This window comes from Suncus etruscus, chromosome 18 (assembly GCF_024139225.1).
Source record: "Suncus etruscus isolate mSunEtr1 chromosome 18, mSunEtr1.pri.cur, whole genome shotgun sequence".
Lineage (NCBI taxonomy): Eukaryota > Metazoa > Chordata > Mammalia > Eulipotyphla > Soricidae > Suncus > Suncus etruscus.
In genome coordinates this window covers 50,387,689-50,403,092 of record NC_064865.1, presented here as the reverse complement: position 1 = coordinate 50,403,092, position 15,404 = coordinate 50,387,689, and the positions used below count along the sequence as shown (strand labels likewise).

Genomic DNA, 15,404 nt, shown 5'->3' with positions numbered 1-15,404 from the left:
TAGAATATAAACATTTACCCTCTTGTAAACCAATATTACCTCAACATACACATGCAAAAAAAAGTTTTTTGAAGAGTTGCTTCATGAAAAAAGCAAGGGAGAAAAATATAACATTTTAAATAGGTTCACATTTCACATCGTGTCAACTTTAAACACCTTTAGTGTTCTCACTGGGAAGACCTCAGATCGGGATCAACCCATATTTGGTACCTGTGATCCATCGAAAAATAAAAGAGCCAAAGCTTTTCATTTTTGAAATTACTTCCCTCTCCTGGGTAGTAACTCTATTTCTGCAGTCTGACATGTCACAAGATGTTCAGCATATTTCAAGGGATTTAGGATGGATTCTGGAGTTAACATATCTGTTTCTTACAGGAAAGGAAAGAAAAAAAAAAAAAGTAAAGAACTTCCTGGAGCACAGACCATCCTATCCGATAGGTGTTTTGAATAATTCAGCATCGTATTACAATTAACTTTCTATGAGTAAAAGGGGCCCTGTAAAATACCTTATAAAAGAGACAAAAAAATTTCAGCTGGAGCAATAGCACAGCACATAGTACATGCGTAGCCTTGCATGGAGTCAACCCATATGGTCTTTCAAGCACCACCAGTGTGATCCCTTAGTACAGAGCCAGGAGTAAACCCTGAGCACTGCAGGGTATGACTCACAAACAAACAAACAAAAAGAGAGACTTTTATAGGTTAGATGTATGAAGACAGTATTTCTTTCCACCCTTCCTCTGTGCTTATTCTCATGGTCCTTGTCAGCTCAGCAATACCTGCTAGCAGCAACGCCTATTCCTGAGGAAAAAAGAGAATTTTACCACATAAGAAAGTTTTTCTTGGCAAGCATTGAGTCCTTGACTGGATGTCAAGACTTTCATCAAACACGTCTACCACAGAGAACAGAATAGGTAAGGTCGTGTGTGTGTGTGTGTGTGTGTGTGTGTGTGTGTGTGTGTGTGTGTGTGTGTGTGTGAAAGAGAAAGACAGAGACAGAGACAGAGACAGACAGAGAGAGCGCGCGCATGGGGAGACTGCCTTGTACACAGATGACCTGGGTTCAGTCCCCAGCATCCCATATGGTCCCATGACCCCTTCCAAGAGTGATTCCTGATCACAGAGCCAGGAGTAACCACTGGTTACTTTTTGGTGTGGCCAAAAATAAAAATAAGATTATGAACATAAACTATACAGCATAAATGGAAGTCACTGTTAATGCGAGCAACAGTCTTGAATCAACCTCTCAGCTTTGGAGCAAAGATTAATATGCATTTGGTTGCTAGCAAACAATTTCGTATTGTTGGAAAGAATAAAATTTATTCATGTACTACCCAGCATATCTAAAAACTTTTTTTATTGTATTCCCGGTGGTGGTAGGCACCACCATGCTATCCCTAGTGATACTGGGGATGAATCCCAGACTTGTCACATCCAATGAAGGAACTCGGCCAACTGAGCTATCACTCTGGTCCCAATTACCTGAGTTTCTAACAAACTACATTTGTTGGAGAAGGAGCTGGTGATGATAAAGATTTTTAAAGTCTGCCCAGTGGGCTTTCTTGCTAGAAAATACTAAACAGGAAAAGAAAAGAAGGCTAAATGAATATTAAAAAGAATAAGGAAGAGCTCTCTGTCCCTCTCCAGAGGAAGAAATAAAAGTTGAAAGTCTTAGGCCAAAGAGGCAGTACAGTGAGTAAAGCATCTGCCTTGCGTGACCCTGACCAATTCTCAGCACCCTATCTGGAGTCTCCAGCAGTGCCGAGAGTTATCTTTGAGCACAGAGCCAGGAGCAAGCCATGAGTGGCACAAAAATTTAAAAAAAAAAAAGCTGATGTTGCCTGAAGTTCAGAGCCTGGAGCAATATAGTCTTCATTCTCTGTCTTTCTCTTACTTCTTTACTCCAGAAAAGTTCCAGCCTTCCAAGGACATTTTCTGAAGGTGCTTTCATTGTACCTCCCCAGGCTCAGGTGAACAGTCTGATGCATTAGAATTCCCTGCTCAGTAAGCCGGAGTGGTGGCACAAGCGGTAGGGCTCGAGGCTGGCATGTGGCTAACCTAAGACGGACCGCAGTTGGATCCCCCGGTGTCCCATATGGTCCCCCAATTCAGGAGCAATGTCTGAATGTTACTCAGAGTAACCCCTGAGTGTCACCGAGTGTGGCCCCAAAACAAAAACAAAAACAAAAATAAAAAAAAGAATTTTCTGCTCAGGAAGCAGTTACCTCTCCCAAGCTGGTTTTAGCTATGTGTTGGGAGTACTCAACACAGTGACTGGGGTAGTATACTCGGTGCTCAGTCAATGCCAGTGTAGGATGGGTGGGTGGATCCCATTCTTTTGGAACAAACACCAACCACTACAATGTGGGAGACTGGGCAGCCAAATGACATGCTCTGTGAGGCCATGATCAGAGGGAGGACCTCACCGCTCTGATTGGAACAAATTGAATTAAATAGAAAATCCTGTAGAACAGATGCATCTCCGAGTCTCTGCTCACACAGCTGCTGGTCTATTGAATGAAAACATTGCTGTGTCGACTGTCTTCGAGGCTTGCTTTCTGCTAACTCTATTAGTCTCATGGGCTAAACAGACCCCACCGACAAGCTCTGTGCAGAGCAGATGAATTCGAGATCAGAACTGGGAGGCACAGGCCATGGGCGAGGCGGATGGAAATAGGACGGGCGTGGAAAAGGCCTTCATCTTCAGAATGGCTGGGGAAAAGGAAGAAGAAACGCAGCCGGGTGTCCTTTCTGGACCACAGATTTGGGGGTCATTGGCCCTCCAACAAATCATGCAGGAAAAATTTTCTTACTCATACTACAAAGGACAAAGACGAATGCACTTGCTCTTAATTTATTTTTAATTTTTTAATTCAGTACACATTATACCCAATAAAATGTACAAGTCTTTTTTTTGGGGGGGAGGGTTTCGGGCCACACCCGTTTGATGCTCAGGGGTTACTCCTGGCTAAGCGCTCAGAAACTGCCCCTGGCTTGGGGGGACCATATGGGATGCTGGGGGATCGAACCACCATCCTTCCTTGGCTAGCGCTTGCAAGGCAGACACCTTACCACTAGTGCCACCTCGCCGGCCCCAAAACGTACAAGTCTTGTATTACATCCTGTTCATTTGTTTCTAGTGTAGACAGTCAAGCACCACCATTCAGAGACCAGAGGTATGTTTGCTGGGCATGTTTTCAACAATCCTGCCTCCCCCTGACCCCCCCCCCAGAGGGTCTCCCTGCCTTTCAGCTCTGACTGCATATGCGGGTCATATAAGCAGAATTTTTTTTTATATATTTTTGGTTATTGGTTTTTGGAGCCAGACCCAGCAAAGCTGAGGGGTTACTCCTGGCTCTGCACTCAAAAATTATTCCTGGTAGCGCTCAAGGAACCATAAGGGATGCTAAGGTTCAATCCCATGACTAACGCACAAGGCAAATATCCTACCTGCTATACTCTCTCCAACCTCATAAGAACCATTTTCTGCAACTCCAGGAGGTATACAACTTTCTTTCCCTCAAAAGAGGGTTTTTGAGGGTCGGATAGATAGATCAAAGGGCTACAGTGCACAGAGAGCATCCTGGTTCAATCCCCAGGATCACAGAGTGAAATTCCTGAGCCCTCCCCAAAAGAGCACCAAGCAGAACATTAGGAGTAACTCCTGAGCCCCTCGGGATGTGGACACATCTAAAAAGAAACCCCTCAAAAAAATAAATAAATAAAGTAGAAATGAAGGTGAGAAAATAAAAAAATGATAGTAAGACAGTGAGGAGGTCTGTTGTGCAAGCTGTCTAGGCCTGGAAGGCATAAGAGAGAAAGAAAATCCTAATAGTCTAGAAAACGCAAAAGATTCAAAGAAGTAAGAGAACATGATCCGGGGGCTGGAGAGATAGCACAGCGGCGTTTGCCTTGCAAGCAGCCGATCCAGGACCAAAGGTGGTTGGTTCGAATCCCGGTGTCCCATATGGTCCCCTGTGCCTGCCAGGAGCTATTTCTGAGCAGACAGCCAGGAGTAACCCCTGAGCATCGCCGGATGTGGCCCAAAAACCAAAAAAAAAAAAAAAAAAAAAGAACATGATCCAAGTGTCAGAGGAGAAAGGTTAATATCTCCAAGCCGTCCTCAAAAGGCTGATGGCAACTAAACTGCATTCCCTCTGGTCACCATTGGCTTGGCAGATTCTTATTAAACACTACATATGCTTCGTGCAGCACTGCCCAGAGAAAAGAATGTTCTGGGCCCAGCAGACAATGGAGCAGGGACTGAAGGGCCAGGCTCCCCGACAAGCACTGACCAACATGCCCTGCCAGACAGGCACTGGCAAATGTGGAAACAGAAAGTACTAACAGAGTCCAGGGCTATAGTACAACAGGAAGGGTGCTCGCCTTACACCAGTGTTCACCCACTGGATTGATTCCAGCACCCCTTATGGTCCCCTGAGCCCCACCAGAACTGATTCCGGAGTGCAGAGCCAGGAGTAAGCCTTAAACATTGCCAAGTGTGACCTAAAAGCAAACAAACAAAAAAAGTAAAAAAAAAAAAAAAAAAGAAGAAGGAATTACTATCTTCCCAGCTCACCCACTGAATGCCCAGAAAGAAAATATCCTGGGACATCAGGAGAAATGAGGGTCAGAGCTATCAGACAGTGAGTAGTACTTGCTTGCCTTGCATGCAGATGATCAGAGTTCAATCCCTGATACCCCATATGTTTCCCTGGGCAACACCAACAGTGATTCCTGATCACAAAGCCAGGAGGAATCCGTAAGCATAACCAACTATGGTCCCAAAACCAAGATTCCCCCCCCCCAAAAAAATAGCTATGGGAGAATTCATAAATGCTATAAATACTAAAGGCCTGAAGTTACTAAACAATTCATCAAACTCTTGACTGTTTAACTTGACTGTTCTCCATAATATTTTATATCAACAGTAAGAAATATTTTAATAAGAATGAAACACACTCATTGTTCTAGCATTCCACTAGCACTGAAAAGGAATAAAATGGACAAAATTAGCCCAGAGAGATAGCACAGCGGCGTTTACCTTGCAAGCAGCTGATCCAGGACCAAAGGTGGTTGGTTCGAATCCCGGTGCCCCATATGGTCCCCCGAGCCTGCCAGGAGCTATTTCTGAGCAGACAGCCAGGATTAACCCCTCAGCACCACCGGGTGTGGCTCAAAAACCAAAATAAATCAATAAATAAAATAAAATGGACAAAATTCTGGAATATATTTTCATTGAGTCATACTTTATTTTAATTGGGGACAGTGGGGTTCAACCTGGCTGTGCTCAGGGACCACTCCAGTAGGGTTTAGGGAACCATATCTGGTACCAGAAATAGAAATCAGGTCAGCTGCATTCCAAGGCAAAGGCCTCATCTGTTATACTCTCTCAGGCCCCTTAGAATTTAGTTAAAAGTCCAAGGCACCACTATCATGCTCCAGTAACACTAAAAATAATGTTTTTTAATATTTTGCAAAGTCAGAATGATGGGTGGGAATTGCCAGAGCTTTGAAGCAAAGGTAGGGTTCCCTTTAGCTGTAATACTTTCATAATATACCTTGGAAATTAATATGAGGAAGAAGGTCTGAGAAGGGAACCCAGGTCGCCTGCTGCATGGCACATGCACTGTACACAAAATCATATTCTGGGCCTACGAAACACATTTGTGTTCCTTGGTATTCCTTCTCCTCCTGCAATCCTGCTGAAATCCAGTTTGCTGTAAGGATAAATCTGAAGCTGACAGGCCTCCTCCTCCCCGACTCCCCCCCAGTACTTGAGGGTTTAAAGGTAAGGGGCAAGGCAGATTTGTGGTGTTGTGATAGAGTGTGTTGCCATGGAAATGACTGGCTGTTCCTTCTGAAGCACGGTGACCTCATTGCAAATGAAAAAGGATGATTTCTAAGGATTCGACTCAGAGAAAAATGAAGAGCTGGGAAGACAAGAAAGAAAGAGGAAAAAAAAAGAAAAGAAAAAGAACTTCAAAAACTAAACACATAATCTGGAAAACACTACCATGTCCAGAACTATACTGAAGTGTTTTTCGAAGACCTGAAAGTTTGACCTCCAAGACAGGAATCCACAATCAGAAAAGAGGCTGGAATATTAATGTGAAGACAAACCATTCAAGGAATATGGAACTGTGGTTTTTTTCAATTAACACAGTCCCAATCCTGAGAGAGACGATGAGGAAAATCCTATGACTCTGGGCAGCTTAAGCTATAAAGTGAAATCTGTATCATGCTTTCCCTTCCTATAGGCAACTTGCATTTCTCTTTTTCTTTGTTTCTTTCTTTTTTTCTTTCCTTTTTTTTTTTTTTTTTTTGCCTGTTTATTCAGCTTATCCCTTATCACACTGGCTGAACTGAGAACTACAGCAGATGGTCACCCTCCCCGGCCCCCCCAGACATAATTCTAACAGGTTTTTTGTGCAAACAAAAGATAAAGAAGGCAACAGCAATGATTTGCTGATATCTAAAGTTGAAAACTGACAAAATACAAACTGCTTTCTTTCTTTCTGACTGTTTGAACTGTTTGTCCTTTAAACTACTGAGATAGACAGGGCCAAACTTAAATAGAATTTCAAAACTACCCAGTTTATAGACATTAGGGTTTTTGTCTTAGAGTTGCCAAAATGTCCTAAGTCACATTTTTGAAAATTAATGCCCCACACCAGCAGAAAGGGAAAACATTTGTAAAGATCTGTCTTTTAAATCCTACTTAGTTGCTATGTTGTGAAATAAACCACTCACCTGGGTTGTTTTTTTGCTGGAGAAAATGAATTGCATTTGAATTAAAAATTCCAAAATAAGTTCCCCAAGATGTGGGCAATGGGGGACTTACTAGAAGACAACTGATTGAAACACATCTGGATTCTTGGTTAGCAGAGCACTATTCTCTTTCCAAACATCTGCCAGTTCAATATAATATAACAGCAAGTGGAAAAGGTCCCCAAAATTACTCCTCAAGATTAAAGAGTGTTTGCACAACCTAAAACATAGGTCCCTCATTGACCATCAAATGACAACATGCACAATTTTGGTGGCATGGCTGAAAAAAAAACCAGGCAGATCCCCAAAGATAACACAAACTGAAACTGACAAGCATCTGTAATGAACTACCCAGATATCAAAGTAAAGTCCCTGGGTCTTTCAATGTAGGCCACGACTGTCAGACCATAGCAAAAACACGGTGACCCTTGATAAATATTAACCTTGCTTTATGTCATCATGTACATATGCTGCCCAGTCACCAGCCCTCTGAAGGAAAGAGTGGGTTATCTTAGCTATGAACTATATATCCTCCCAAGGAAATATACACAATCCAAGACCTCTGAGCACCCAACAGAAAGGTCTTAGTACCTTCACCAAAATGCACCTTGTAGCGTGTTCCTGGAAAAACCTGCATGCAGATAACCCAGCTGTAGGACCTAAGTCATTTAGAGAGAAGAGAGGACTGCTTGCTAGTGGAAATTTATAAAAAGCAAATTAAATTCCCATCAGGAATACTAATAGGCCTGGTCATAGGATCACACCTGTTCCCTTTTTGGTAGAAATCACTCATAAAGTCTCAACTGGCAAAAGGCTGATGTTAAAATGCTTAATTTCCAATTAACCTAAACTAAGAGCATCTATTATAAAATCTTAAATGAAGACAGAATCTGCCCAAGTATGGGGCCAGGGAGATTGTACAGCAGATAGGGTGCTTGCCATATACTCAGTCAACGTGGGTTCGATCCCTGGCATCCCCGATGGTTCTTCCAAACACCACCAGAGGTCATTCCTGAGTACAGAGCCGGGAGTAACAATCTCTGAGCAGCACCAGGTATGGCCCAAAATCCAAAACCAAACAAACAAAAATCACCCAAGCAGAACAACAGAGAAAAAAGATTTTCATGTGATCTAGACAATTTTTCCATAACGAGCTAACTCATGTAGCAATGGCGTTGTTCTAATCAAGCCAGTGCTTCATGTGTGCCAATGCAAGCCAACTAGACTGCTGTCCAGTCACAAAGCAGATGTTGAGTTCTGCCAGCCAAATGTCATGCATGAGAACTGGAAACAAGACCACGCGGCAGACGAAGGTCAAATCAGAGCAGCTCCATGACACTGGAAACAAAGGTGACTGCAAAAGTGGTACCTTCTTGGATGGATGAGGAACATCCATCTTTCAGCAGAAACAACAAGCAATCTCTGTTCAGATTCCATGGGTAAATAAATCCACTGCACCGTGATCAAGCACTGTTTGCTGATATTCAGCATGTCCAAGACTCAGAAAACAACCTATGTTTTGAGAACTGCTTTGTGGGTGTTTTACAACCTCCACCAACCATATATTTCCTAATGTGCAAATAATAAATTCTGCCAAACATATAAGAAATTGCAATCGGCATTTATTATAAGTCTCTGATAAAATCCAAACACATCGTGCTGATGGAAGAGATGCCATTTAAAATCCACACAGCACCTTTTCTTGAACCACATAGTACTAAGGTTCCCTTCCATCTGCCATCTTCTTGGAGAATGGAAAATCCCAAGCTGAAAGTAGGTTTGCTAATAAATACAAGTTTGAGATGGTTTAGCTTTGAAATTCAACACCAAACATGTTATGAAAACTGCCTTATTGTTATAGGGCACCCGTCCCGTACTGCTTCAGAAGTCTCTCATTATGGCCATTATAGACATAGTCATACTACAGAAATCGCCAACAGTGACAGGCAAGATTAAAAAAATAAATATATAGGGAGGGGTAAAAAATAAACAAACAAACAAACAAACAGGACAACCTTGGAAACCCCAATGGAAATTCTCTATCTGGGAAAGCAAATCTAACACACTTTTTTGCAGACAGGAAATGGGTAAAAGAAGCCAATCAACAAGGACCCTAAAATCCTGAACTTACTCAATGTCATCCTGTTAGTGGGAGACTCTGGCTACAAGCTAATTTAATACTTAAATGTTAATAGAATTTCCCCATTACCACATCTGCCATGAATGCTTTTTAGCCAATAAAAGCAAGTTTTGAAAATGGTATGTAATGAAAAAAGAGAGATCCTCTGGCAATCTCCCTGTTACACAGAAAAAATCACAAAGACACACTATTGCCAGGCCTCGTGGATTAAAAATTAGGAATACGCTGTCCAATTTGAGGGATTAGGTGAACAGAAATAAAGTAATTAACTTCATTTAAAAATAAATAAATAAAAGAATCTCAAATAAATAAATAACCCCTATTAGGCTACATTCTCACCAAGCAGGAAGACATTTAAAAAAAAAGGTCCCATTGTATTTAAAGCCTGCAAAGAACTAACTCCTAAAATTAAATCATTTCTTTGAGCCACTGAAAGACAACCAATCTCAAAAAATTAGCAGTGGATGAATCTGGTTACCGCCAGGTAGGCCCACACCAACAACGACACATGATAAAGTGAATAGAAGGAAACACTCAGCATTTCTCTGTAAACTGCTTCTGAAGGATTATTACGGAATGCACACACAGGCTAAACTTAAGGATTCGAGCTTTAAACATTAATTTACTTTGACTGTGTGTATGTCAAAATGAGAGATTGCTGTCTGGATGCAGACACGCCATATTAATATTGAGCGAGGGCCCTCACTCCAGGTCAGTCGTCACTCCGAAAGTGCTTCAGCAGGTGGCCAAAGGAATGTTCTCATTAAAATGGATGTTATAAGGTTATCTCCCCAAAACAGCTCGCACAGAGAGGTCGCCTCGAAGCCTAAGAGCCAGGTAGGCAAGAACCAACCTCTCGTTGTCACGATTCCAGGGAGAGTTGAACTTATTCCTGCTGCCTAATCTTTACCAGTGGCTTTACTTGACATTCCATGAAGCTGTTTTGGCTGTTTCCAACAGATGTAGTTAAACCCACTACACAGCCTAGATGGTTTTCGACCTCCAAGCCATATAAGGGGTTTGAATGTGGGATGCCTCAAGGATTTCTTAATTCAGCAGCAATTTCCTCTTTTCTTATCGATTAGCTCTGGTCAAATGCTATTCCTCTTTGTGAGATAATAAAGTCCATTGGTCCTGACTAAAAGGCACAAAACTCGAGATATTATAGCTGTCTCATACCAAGAAGAGGATTATTTTTTCCAAAGCAAAATCAAGGCTCACCTTTGGCATAGAGAGTAAAATTGCCTGGTGCTAACTATACCCCAAAAATCTCAGATTTTTTTTTAAATCCTCTTTGATTGTAAGATGTTTCTCCTGGTTCTGTGCTCAGGAAAAACTCCTGGTGGGTTCAGGGGATCAAATGGGTGCAAGGCAAACGCTTTACCTATTATACTACCACTGCTGTTCCAATCTTTCACATGTCTCACTTATAAGTTATCAAATTATTTCTACTGGGCCAGGAGAGATAGCACAGCTGTGTTTGCCTTGCAAGCAGCCAATCCAGGACCTAAGGTGGTTGGTTCGAATCCTGGTGTCCCATATGGTCCCCCGTGCCTGCCAGGAGCTATTTCTGAGCAGACAGCCAGGAGTAACCCCTGAGCACCGCCGGGTGTGGCCCAAAAAAACAAAACAAAAAAAAAATTTTCTACTAATAGATAATTCACTTCATTTTATTAACACTTTCGACAAACTAAGTTATCTTTCTAAGTTATTCTCCCCCCCCCCAAGAAATATTATGCTGCTCTACTTTATACATACAAGTAGAAAAAGCCCTCTCCCACTTAGCCTTATAACTCTCTTCTTGTTTTGTTTGTTTTTGTTTTTATTGGAGCCACACCCAGTGGCACTCAGGGGAAACTCTAGCTTTATGCTGAGAAATCACTCCTGGCAGGCTCAAAGGACCATATGGGATGCCAGAGATCAAACCAGGATCAATCCCAGGTAGGCCATGTGCAAGGCAAACACCCTACAGCTGTGCTATTGCTCCAGCCCCATTGATTCTTTTCTTGAATGAGATGTAAGCTGAGACATGAAAGATTATGACTACACCAGCCCATGCAGCACAAAGCTGGCCATCTCAGGAGGAGAGGAAGAGCCAAGCACCCACCCTGCCAAAACCATGCTCACTGCCTCCATCACCCAGAATCACTGTTTCTCCAATGGCCCTGCCTCATCACTGACCCTCTACAAGGGACAATGATATGACCTGACTTAGGTATGACAAATGCTAGGCTGCTATCACCAGGGTTTTTTTCAGAGTGAGTGTGGGCATCTTTCCTGAAATCTCCCTTCTTCCGGGAAAGCCTGGCAGCTGTAACCACATCCACAAATGCAGTTACCATGTTCAAAACAAGCTTTCTTCCAGGAGGCCCTGCAGCTGAGTATAGGCCCCCAAAATTCATAGTATCTTAGTATCTTGAATTTCTAGATAACTTCATTTGTTCGATGCTGTTATCCCTAAAGTAACACCCCAGCATAATAGACTGGATATATAACAAGATCTTAGTAAATATTCTGCCATTATATTAATAATTTCATTAGAGATACAGTAATTTTCACAAATGAGCTTGTTACTGTACTTTTTTCTTTATTTTTCTCTCTTCTCTTCCATTTTATTTTTTATTTCCTTTCTTTGTTTCAATAACTTTGCTTTCACTTATCTGAAGACAAATATATTATGATCAACTAGGTCAACTTTGTGGTTTCTTCTTTAAAGAAATGAAATGAAATTTAAAAATAAATTTTTATTTGACCCACATGTTCCAGGGTTCTTCTTGTCTCTGTACTCAGGGGTTACACTTAGTATTGCTCAAGAACCACTTTTGGTAATGCTCTGAGTATGAAGAAGCAGTAATAGGACAGAGCCAAAGTCACAAACAAAGTTGGTCAAATACAAGGCAAGTGCCTAACCTCCTATACTATCTCTCCAGCCCATTATTTTATACTGTTAAACCATTATTTTATACTGTTTCATTTCCACATTGGGTCACCCAAGTGACCCTCATAAGGTAAGAATAGAAAGAAGGAAAAATGACAAAAGAGGAGAAACAGAATTTTTACAAGCATGAGACTGTAGCTTCCAGTCCCTGATAAATGCCGACTATCACAGGCATGGAAGAATGAGTAAAAGAATATATAAAGAGCCAGAGGACGGTGGAGTTCAACCCACCCACTCCTTTCCTCTGTAAGTAAACCGAGGCTCCAAAAGATTAAATAGCTGAGCCCAGTTCAAAGGAGCTGAGTCTGGCAGAGTTGAACTGAACAGCCAACGCTTCACTTATTTATCTGTTTTGCTCACTGTCAGACTGCCTGTCTGTACATTGAGCTCTTTTTGGGAATTTGAGGTCTGGGGAGTTATGGTTGGTTTGTTCATGGAGGTCATGTTGGTTTGCAAGAAGATAAACATTTATAAGTTTAAGGGGTACAATGTTACCACACCATATCCACGATCAACGGTACAACAGACAATGCTTAAAAATTAAGCTTTTTCTTAGGAACTTTCCTATCTTTATTCTTGAGGCTCAGAACAACCTTTCAGAGCCTTAACTGTATGTCGCAAAGCAGAAACCTTGTCTGGGAACTCCATTTCCTAAAACCCACACAAGAGATAGCTCAGAGAGGTGGAAATAGGCATGAGTAAGCCCTGAGCTGGATCCCCATCCTCACACCAAACTGACAGGCCCGCACTAAAATCCAGGCTCTTGAGAACTGCTAAAACAATAAAAGTAAAGAAAGATTTTCTAAGGATTCCTGTAAGTAAAATATAGTGGGAATATAATGTATGTGGGGGAGAGTGGGGATAGAATGCTTAAAACCTAATGGGAAGAGAAGATAGGGAAATCAAAGGTAATAATATAATTCCTTTGATGATATAAGGAAAGTCCCTTATCAATGGTGTTTTAAGTTACTAGAATATAATAAAATTAGGGGCCAGAGAGATAGTACAGAGGGTAGGGCACTTGCCTTGCATTCATCCAACCCAGATTCAAACCTCAATACCTCTTATGGTTTCCTGAATCAGCCAGGAGAGATCTACGAATGTAGAGTCAGGAGTAAACCCTGAACACTGCCAGGTATGACAGGAAAAAAAAGAAAGGAAGAATATACTAATATACTAAGAATATACTAAAGACACAAAAAGAAAGGACAAGGACTATGAGTGACATTTTTTTTCCTTTCAGTTCATAATGACGGGCACAATTTTTAAGGGTCCTTAATCACTCCTTGTTTTCTAGAAATTCAGGTTTTCCCCTCTGCAATTGTATTCAAATATGAGTAAAAGTCTTGGCTTGCAACAGGTATCTTAAAAAGCTCTCACTGTATCCCAGGATTTGTCAGTCATATTTCTTTCTTCCTGAGATAGATCACCATTTTCTGGGTGTCCCCCACCCCACTCCCCAGGTTGCAGAGACCCTCCAACACAGATCTCGGCTGGCTCTGAACTCTCAGATAAGCATGAGGGCCTAGAAGTATGTATCTTTTTCTTCCAGGCTGCAAGGGTCAACCTCTACATGGAAGCTATCAGCGATTTTTCTTCCTTTTTTAACTCCCAAACCTCAATTTCCTCTTTTCTTAATTATTTCAGAAACAGGTGACTTTACTTTATCAAAGGGAAAAAACCTCTAATCATTCTGGTAGACTATATAGAAATATATTAATCATCCATGAAATCTTCACGTGGAGAAATGAGGGTAAAGTGGTGGGAAAGGGTCTTTGAATGCAGTAACATCTTGTTCAGATACAAGATTTCTTCTTCAACATAACATGCACAGGCTGGTTTAGATGTAAAGCCACCACCACACCAGAATGAAGCATCCTAGTGATTAGTAGTGCTAATGCATTGGGCATGGTTAGACTTACCAGGTTATCTGTACCCAAAGCTCATGTTGGAACCTAAGCACCTCTTCACCCAAGTAAAAGCATTTCTTTGGCAAGTGGTGTCGGAACTGATTTATCGGTAAAGAATTCTCTACACTCAAGTACCACCAGTAAAAAAGGGAAAATTGAAAAGACTCAATGGAGCCCAGAGAGATAGTCCAGTGGGGAAGGCATGTGTCTTGCATATGGCCAAGCTGGGTTCAATCCCCGACACCAAGTATATTCTGCCAAGCACTGCCCAGAGTGATTTCTGAACACAGAGCCAGGATTAGCCCCTAAGTATGACCAGGTGTAACCCCAAAACAAAACAAAAGAACCAACTGAGAAAGGAGTGAAGAACAAGGGGTTGATTTTATTCAGACATTTTCAGCCCGAAATCTTGCATATGGCGCCTGTGAGTGGTGGTAACACAGGGCAGCAGTTATTAAGTGAGTGACTGTTGTCAGCCTCTAGAGGGAGCTCAAAAGCCTAGAATAGAAATACCAGACATGGACCTGAAAGACAGCACAGACAGGAGTGGGCAACTGCCTTGCACGCAGACAACTCAGGATGGACCTGGGTTCGTTCCCAGCATCCCATATGTTCTCCTGAGCCTGCCAGGAGCAATTTCTGAGCACAGAGCCAAAAGTAACCCCTGAGCGCTGCCAGCTGTGAGACCACACACACACACACACACACACACAAAGAACTACTGGACAGGGCCATGCAGCAGGAACCTGGGCACTGGCTTTGCACAGGGCTGATCTGGACTCAATTCTGGGCACCCCATAAGTTCCCCCCTGTGCACACTAGGAATAATTCCTGAGTGCGGAGCCAGGAGTAGCCACTGAGCACTACCAGGTGTGGCCCCAACACACACATCCCAAAATTAAAAAAAGAAGAAGAAAACCTACAAAAGGGCTAAACAATTTAAGACTTTCAGGTGTTCTGAAGTCATCTGCACTTTCCATCTGAAAATCAACCTGGGTCAGGCAGAGGAGAGAATACCTACCCCCCACTCTGCATCATTGGGCACATTTTCCAGTTGGTAGTGGTGGATGAACCCTTGCTTGCAATCTCATGCATGTAAATCATGTCACTCTTACTGAGCCACATCAACCAGCCCAAAGTATGTTTGTTATTTCCTGTCAATGACATGAAATCAGTCAACAAACCCTAAAAGAGTGAATACCGGCTCAATAAAGTAGCAAGCATTCTGACCTTAAAAAAGAGGACAAGGAGGGGCCGGAGAGATAGCACAGCAGCGTTTGCCTTGCAAGCAGCCGATCCAGGACCAAAGGTGGTTGGTTCGAATCCCAGTGTCCCATATGGTCCCCCGTGCCTGCCAGGAGCTATTTCTGAGCAGACAGCCAGGAGTAACCCCTGAGCACTGCTGGGTGTGGCCCAAAAACCAAAAAAAAAAAAAATAAAAAAGAGGACAAGGAACCAGAGTGATAGCATAGAGGTAGGCACTTGACTTGCATATGACCAGCCTAGTTCAGTCCCCAGCATCTCATGTGATCCCCTGAGCCCCACCAGGAGTGATTCCTAAGAGCAGTCAGGAATAAGCCCTGTGCACGTTTTCGGTGAGATCCAAAAGACAATTTTATTTTATTTTATTTATTTTTTTTTTTTT

At 42.2% G+C, this 15,404-nt stretch overlaps 1 protein-coding gene across 1 annotated transcript in view; it reads right to left on the bottom strand.

Annotated features, from left to right (window-relative positions):
- Positions 1-15,404, bottom strand: part of CDKAL1 (CDK5 regulatory subunit associated protein 1 like 1) — a 674,860-nt gene that overhangs the window by 631,851 nt on the left and 27,605 nt on the right. The gene's annotated exons all lie outside the window — the stretch shown is intronic.